The sequence below is a fragment of the Delphinapterus leucas genome, chromosome 14, assembly GCF_059928025.1.
Source record: "Delphinapterus leucas isolate spDelLeu-1000000601 "Yukka" chromosome 14, BTC_Dleu_Yukka2, whole genome shotgun sequence".
Taxonomy (NCBI): Eukaryota; Metazoa; Chordata; class Mammalia; order Artiodactyla; family Monodontidae; genus Delphinapterus; species Delphinapterus leucas.
Window position 1 is genome coordinate 66,691,527 of NC_143142.1, and position 6,825 is coordinate 66,698,351.

At 51.6% G+C, this 6,825-nt stretch overlaps 1 pseudogene; it reads left to right on the forward strand.

Moving 5' to 3' along the window:
* The first annotated feature begins 1,308 nt into the window (after positions 1 to 1,308).
* LOC149747641 (mitogen-activated protein kinase 4 pseudogene) lies at positions 1,309 to 2,891 on the forward strand (annotated as a pseudogene).
* Positions 2,892 to 6,825: the final 3,934 nt, after the last annotated feature.

Sequence of the window (6,825 nt, forward strand, 5' to 3'; positions counted from 1 at the left end):
GAATTTACATTGCTAGTTTTGCCATTTTTTTCTCCCCACTTAGGTCCTATGCCTGTAATTTGAGTCAGCAGCCACCAGGGAGCAGTCAGGATATGATTTGACTCATTGCTTTGAAGAGTTAGGTCCCCATTATCAAAAAGAATACAGTTCACCATGCCAGCCCTGGTGTCATGCTAAGAAGTCTGTGCCCTGCTTTGCTGTGCAGAAAATCCCTATTCCAGGGTGGCAATAAAATTTCCTTATAATCTGGTATGTACGCTTATGCTGCCTACCTGGGCAGCAAGAGATATAAAGTAATTACATCTCAGTGCATGGCAAATTCTCTCAAAATAGTCAAAGACATTTGCAAAAGAAGGAAGAAAAGGGGTCCAAGTAGAAAAACAAAATTATTGATCCTTTATTTTCTGTCTGCAACTAGTTACTTTTTACTCTCACCCTTCTCAGCTAGTGCTGCTGTGTGTGTCTGGAGAGCATAACAAATGATTTTCACAAAGGTCAGAGCTGATCGTTGCCACCCACAGTTTGTGCATATTAACCTTCGGGGAGCAGGCATTTACATAAAAGGCATACCAGTTGATGATCTTATCAAATCAATCCATCTTCTCTCCCTTCCAGGGGAGCGCTGCACACAGCAGGCGGTGTGGCTGGGCAGTGCAAAGCCTGGAATCCCCTGAGCAAGCAGTGTTTCAGCTGGCTGGACAGATCAAATAACACTTGGGCTGGTTAACAAAAGACACACAAGTGGGAAGGTGCTGGAAGCTGAAGTGTGGAAATTTACCCAACATTGTTTCTTTGACAGGAAAGGAGACTTGGTCTGAAAGATGCTGCGTTCCTGCCAGCCTCTCTGGGTCCAGCAGAACACTGTCTCATTCAAGATAGTGTGGATGAAGGGGTGACAGAGGATGCTGCCTACATCTGAAGCCTCCAGAGGATCCTGGCTGGACAGCTGAGCTGCCCTCAGGTCTGGGACTTCAGGTGTAACTTGGTGTAGAGCTCATGAAAGGTGCTTGGATTTCTCCAGCTTTCTTCACCAATGCTCAACAGACTGGTTTGGGTTTCAGAATCTAAGAGGAGCTGGTAGAAAGGAGAGCTGGCAGAGGTACAAAGAAGTCCCTACGAGCCTCTAGAATCCATTGTTGGGATCTCTTCATACTGCTCGGGACACAGAGGGCAGCTCCCAAGCTGCTGAGGGCTGTGATACCGCTGAGCTTTGGACCATCGAAAGTAAACGAACACAGCTCAGCAGCAGCACCACATTTCAGCAAGAAGGAGCCTCTTTTAACAAAGGATTTAAAGGCGAGAGTTTCTGCATCTCTACTTTGTGGTCCATCATGATAGAGAACTTTACGTTCACATAGATAAGGAGACTGGTTTTTCTTTCCAAGATGCTATATTTGAAAGAATCATGAGCCATTCTAAGCTTCCAGGGAGGCTCAGGATACATAGGAGTTGGTGGACAGCCTTCCCAGTACAGGTTAAGGAAACAGTCTGAGCCTCCAACTTCTGCAGCTCAGCGAGTATGGACATATGCCACTCTTGTCTCCAGGGAGCTGGTGGCAGTGACATCACCCGGAGAAAAAGCACCCCTCAGCCTTGGGACTTGACAGAATGAGGTGTGCTGGGGAAGCCATGAGCTGGGACTTGGCCTTTCCTGACTGCCCCTTCGTCCCACGGTCAGCCCCTGACCACTGAGCCAACGATGGCTGAGAAGGGCGACTGCATCGCCAGCGTCTACGGGTATGACCTTGGCGGGCGCTTCGTTGACTTCCAACCCCTGGGTTTCGGCGTCAACGGGCTGGTGCTGTCGGCCGTGGACAGCAGGGCCCGCCGGAAGGTGGCCGTGAAGAAGATCACCCTAAGCGACGCCCGCAGCATGAAGCACGCACTCCGGGAGATCAAGATCATCCGCCGCCTGGACCACGACAACATCGTGAAGGTGTATGAGGTGCTGGGGTCCAAGGGTGCCGACCTGCAGGGCGAGCTGTTCAAGTTCAGCGTGGCCTACATCGTCCAGGAGTACATGGAAACCGACCTGGCACGCCTGCTGGAGCAGGGCACGCTGACGGAGGAGCATGCCAAGCTCTTCATGTACCAGCTGCTCCGAGGGCTCAAGTACATCCACTCCGCCAACGTGCTGCACAGGGACCTGAAGCCCGCCAACATCTTCATCAGCACGGAGGACCTCGTGCTCAAGATTGGGGATTTCGGGTTGGCGAGGATTGTTGATCAGCAGTATTCACACAAGGTATGTCTGTCCAGAATGGCTGATATGGGTGGTGCGTGTAATCCTCAAGAACGCTCGGTGTTCAAGAGGGTATTCCTAGCTCCAGTGGAATCAGAGGACTGGGGTCAGTATTGGGGGGAGGCTGGAGGGTGCTAGAAGGATCACGGGGCTGAAGTTGTTGCTGGGGGAGCAGGGAAGTTCTGGTGCTTAGTCTGGTCTAATGGTTCTGGCCGTTAGTCGTGGCTGTGACCGATGACTCAAGGCCATACAAGCAGGGTTGGATTAGGTGATACAGCTCTAAACTCTATGGCTTTAAAATTGTGCTGCTGGGGAGTTCCTTGGTGGTTTAGTGGTTAGGAGTCCGGGCTTTCACTGCTGTGGCTCGGGTTCAGTCCCTGGTTGGGGAACTGGGATCCCGCAAGGCATGCGGCGCAGCCAAAAAACAAAACCAAAAACGTTGTGCGGTTGGTGAATTTGCCTCTAGCACCCTCTTCTTCCTGCCATCCACCTAACCACCTACCCTGCTTACTTTCTGCTCAGGACTCCCTGGGAGGCTTCCCACCACTGGAATCTTTTGCTCTGGCTCATCTCAGCCCCTCCTCCCATCAAAGCTGCCCCACTCTGTGTTCCATTCTCTCTGTCCGTGGACGGAGGCATAAACAGTGAATCTGATAAACTAACTCTCGGTGTACATTATCCAGCTAATGGCTCGGCTCTCCCAGGCCCCTGATGTACTAGCCCCCTAGTGTGACGCTAAAGCCACAGGTGCTGACCCCCCACGGGGTGGGCGGCTAAATGCTCCAGCAGCAGCAGAGATCAGAGCTGACCCGGCCACACTGACCCTTGTTCTCAAGGCCCCAGACCTCTTCTTACGTAATCCACTGTGCCCTTCAGGAACTGGGAGTCCTCTGAAATTCTATTCCCCTTACCTCAGTTCCTGCCACTTTAGGGGAGTCTCTGAGCACCTCAGCCAGGCACCCCTCAACAGAGCTGTGGAGTGGCTGTGCTTTCCAGCCTCCTGCCCAAACTTCTGTATCATGAATTTTTACTAGAATGAATACATCCCTCAGGAAGTAGGTGAACCATAAACTGTTATCAGCCAAGGGGCTGGGGTGGGTGATGGGAGGGGAGGGGAGCTCTGACCTTGAACATGCTTCAGCTTTCTCTCTGAGGCCCCATTCCTCTGCTCTCCCTCGCCACCCTATTTGCCTGCAGCCAGGAGGTCACGGACAGCAAGAAACGTGCTGACCTGCCTGGTACAGCTGCAGCGGGGTGGGGGTGGGCGGAGCAGGGCTCCCTGTCCCACCCTGACTGGCTGGAACTTGGGGTCCAGCCCAGATTTCAGACCTCGAATCAGCCCAGCTGGCTCTAGTTCCCTGGTGCTGCCTTAACCGTGAGCTTGCCCTCTGTCCCCCCTCCTGCAGCCAGGCCATCTGTCAAAACTGACAGCCAACTCTGTAGGAAGGAATGTCCATGGTAAAAAAAAAAAAAAAAAATCATGCCCTTCTGTCTTCCTAACTCCCTGTGCTTTGTCTCTTTCTTCTGAGGAACAATGACCCCAAACAACTGAACCAACGGTTTTAATCCAAATCAGTTCTTATTTGGTAAAAGGACCAGAGAATCCATGACACTCTTATTTCTGGGATGCACAAAACCACCTTCTGAATTGGAATAAACCAGTACATTTGGGAGTCATAATAGGACCTTCCTCGATGAAACGGTCTGATTAAGTTAAGTATTACAGGGAACGTGTGCAGAACAGCACGTGGTAAGCGTTTGGGAAAATCAGGGAAGGTGGTCACTGGGCCAAAGACTGGCTGTGGCAGCAATTCTTAGGAGGTGTGTGGTTGTCTGAGGAGGTGATACTGTCTGAGGAGGCAGAGTCGCGGGCTCCCTTCTGACGGCGCTGACTGCGACGTGGACAGTCACCCTCTGCGAGCCTGCGTCTCCCCATCTTTGATCGAGGATGATAATATGCTCCCTGCCTGCCCTGCTGGCCTGTGGCTGTGAATCAAAATGGAACATGAAAGCAAAGCCCGTTGTAAAGTAGTAAGGACCCCCTCCCTTCATCTAATGAGCATTTACTGAGTACACAGGGCCCGGGCCCTATGCTGGGAGCCCGGGAGGAGCCCCAGGTTTACGGACCACCGCAGGTGGCTGTGCTCCTGTCACTCAGGGGTGGGGAGCCACCTCTCCATTTGGAACTTTCATTTTCCTGATGCAGAGGAATTCAGATGCTCTGACTTCCTCTTCGTGTGCTCTCTTCAGTAAAATTAGCCGTGGGAGGTTAAAAAAGAAATCACTGGAGCCAGCTACGATCCCAGTAGGTGTTCCCATCACCGCTGCGTTTGGCAGGTGTCCCGTGCCCCCACCTGCTTCCTCCCCCGTATACTGTCTGCTTTTACCCTCCTCCCTGCTCTGCCCCGAGTGATGACGAAAGCTTTATATTTGGTGCCTTTATTTATCTGATGTACATTTAAATCAGTTCTCATTTAATTCTCAAAATGCCGTGAGGCACTTCGGGCAAATGGTCCATTTTAAAATGGAGAGAATTGGCTTTCTCAAGATTACTTGGCTGACTGTGGCAGAAGGGACGTGAGAACTTGGCCTTCTTGTTTCTTGATGGATGACCTTTCTGTGTGCTGTCTCCTTCACGAAGGCTTTCTGGGTCTTCAGTTGGAATAAGTCATTCTTTCCTTTGAATTCCCCACCCCCTAACCTGGATCTTCTAGCGCCCACCATTCTCTGCTCTGTTTTACTGTGTGTGTGTGTCTGCGTCTTCCGTGCTCTCCTAGGCTGAGAGCTCCTTAGTTCCTGATGGCCGTGTCATGTTCATCTTGGTTTCCTCCAGGGAGTCTAATCCTGTACCTGAGACACGGCCCAGTTGATTGTGTTGACTGTCTTGAACTAATGGAAGAATTGTCATTGGCCAGCACGTTACAGATAGGAAGCTAGTTGGGCTCATTGATTCCATGTGCTTGGGAGGTTTGACTCTCAGAGAGAGAGCACGGCATTCTTCCAGCCAATGAATTGGTGGGAGTCAGACGTGTGCATCTGCTTTTCCTGGTGTGTTTGGAGGACAGTGCCTACCTGTGAACGGCTCTAAACTGACCCCTCCTAAAGTTTCATGGATACTGTGCTTGCCTTGAAGAGGATCGCGCTCACCTGGGCTACAGCTAGTGCCTTTGTGTGGGCCACAGCCCCTTGCCAGGGACGGGCTTTGTGATCCGACGGGGGGCTGGACTCGGATGCAGCAGCTGGAGTTCACTCTCCCCATTGTAACTTTCTCACGGGTGGACAGCAAGCCTCCTTCCCTTCCACATCCCCTCATCTAGTGCAGGGCCTGGCACAGGGTAGGCGTCCACTGTGTTTGTCTGGTAAACTAGGTGCCGGAGGAAATGGCCTTCTCTAATGAGCAGCTGGCAGCACTGGGGCTTTAAGTCACAGTCAGGGAGCATTCTGAGCACGTGTTCCCCTACCACACCATCCCAGGGGTGTTGGTCTTTGCAAGGCAGAGGGCAACTGGAGGCCCCGGTTGGCCCACACTGTCAGGAAGATGGCAGTGGGTGGCGATGGGGGTGCTCTGATGGCTCTCACTCAACAGACACGGTATAGAGGCCCCTGGTTTCTCTGTGTCATTAACTGCATGACCTCAGGCAAGTCCTTTTCCTTGTGTAGCTTACTCCCAGAATAAGAGATCTATAAGGAGACCTCCCAATCACCTTGTCCATTCCTTCCATTTCACAGATGGTAAAACTGAAGCCTAGGAAGGGGAAGAGACTTGCTCAAGACCACACGAGGAGTGGCTGAGCCAGGAGTGCAATGTCCAGTTTTCTCTGAGCTCCTTCTCAATTGTCTTATCTGCCAAATGGGGTCATCAGTTCCATTCTCCTTATTTCGCAGGATTCTTGTTAGAGTCACATGAAAGCGGGGATGTCAAGGGCTTTCAGATGTAAAGGGAGCTAAATCATGAACAGAACCTACTTGCCCAGTAGATGCCATGGTAACACCAGGCAGACACCCACATGTCAGTTTCCCCTCCACTGACATATGGACCCAGCTCCTGACGTGATGGCCAAAGGGTGAGTCGTGAGGTCCTACCTGATGGTGGCTGCCCAGCCTGTGGTCCTGTCATGAACCCCTTTCTGCCTGCCTCCTGGGCAGGCCTGCTAATTAGTTCCCTGTGTTTATGTCAGGAAGAGGCAGCTGAAGGATCAGAGCATGTTTTCCATTGAATTTATCCTATTAGGAAGTAGATGATCTCAAAAGAGAAAAAAAATGTAGTTTAAGACTTCACTAAGTCCTGTGTAAATTCTAAGACGTGTCAGGAGCCCCCAGAAGAGGGTGCAGAGGGCTGAGCAGCATGTTGACAGTCCGATTAGCTGTGTGAACGCGTCCCTTCAGGAAGGGGCCTGGGAGAGGGAACCACATTTTGTCCTTGCTGGGGCTGCCAGCAGACTTGCCTTTCCTGGGGGCAGTAAGCAGAAAAGCAAGCAAAGGAAAGAAAGCAAGAGTAAGAGGTCCATAAAGTATGTTTTGGTGGATCATTTGAGCAAGTCTAAGTTTTCTGCTAGGCTGGCCTGCCTTTGAGCCCTGACCCC